The sequence below is a fragment of the Cydia strobilella genome, chromosome 17 (genome assembly GCF_947568885.1).
Source record: "Cydia strobilella chromosome 17, ilCydStro3.1, whole genome shotgun sequence".
NCBI lineage: Eukaryota > Metazoa > Arthropoda > Insecta > Lepidoptera > Tortricidae > Cydia > Cydia strobilella.
In genome coordinates this window covers 10,079,884-10,080,914 of record NC_086057.1, presented here as the reverse complement: position 1 = coordinate 10,080,914, position 1,031 = coordinate 10,079,884, and positions in this window count along the sequence as shown.

Genomic DNA, 1,031 nt, shown 5'->3' with positions numbered 1-1,031 from the left:
AGTTAGGACGTTTCGCGTGTAACATTCAAATGTCCTCTAATGTGTCGCGCAATTCGGCGCTAGCTTTAAAACTAAATAGAGTAGGGCCGAGTATCGCGCGCTAACGGCCGGCGCTTCGGCCGTCTGGTGGCAAAAGCGTGTATGTCACGTTGTGTCGTTTCTGAAGCGAGTGCGAGTGAGACAGAGGGTGGGGGTGTCACCACGATCGCTTTTTAGGGACTTAGCCGGATGAGAACAAACAGAGGCAGCGCTGCGAATTTTGTTACGTTGCGCAAATGTGAAATTTGCGCTAGCGATGTAGATGTTTAATGGCTGTCTGTCGAGTGTGCAGTCTAGAGTAATTAGACGCTGGCGAGATTTGGCAAATGGATTTGTTTATCTGAAGGTTCAGGTCGTTCATTAATCTCGTCAACAAGCATTATATGAATTGTGCTTAAAACTTGAAATTGAAACACATTTATTCATCGAAGGTTAGTCAACGAAACGCTAGCATCAACTAACGTAAACTCAATTAAATTATACGCAAATATAAACAGCGGTCAGAATTGCGTTCTTTATACCAATGCGTATATCGTTAACCATCTACAATTAACGAAACACGCACTATACAAAAGTATGTAAAAAAAAGAACACAATTCACAAAGCCTAAGCTTATTATACCGTCTGCTTAACCTATTTATAATATCACTGTCCTTCTGTCACTTGTCGTCACATCAACATTGAAGCACAAAATTGGACAAAAAATGACTTTTTCCTGAATATTACGTTCACAATGCGGTAGCGCCACCGAACAATTAACGGACAATAGAAAAGTGACATTTTTGGGTTGTCGTACTTTTGACTACAGGGGTGGTATTGTCAGATCTGAAAATCCTGTTGTTTTTTTGTTTAAATGTCACTGGCCACCCACATAGAGGCAGAGCGTGAAACGAGCTAAAGGATTAGCTGCCGGCATTCGATTTATGAATTTTGCGCTACCGCTACCTTTGAAATGGATTTTTGAATTTCGAATTTTGATTGACTGGGAATGC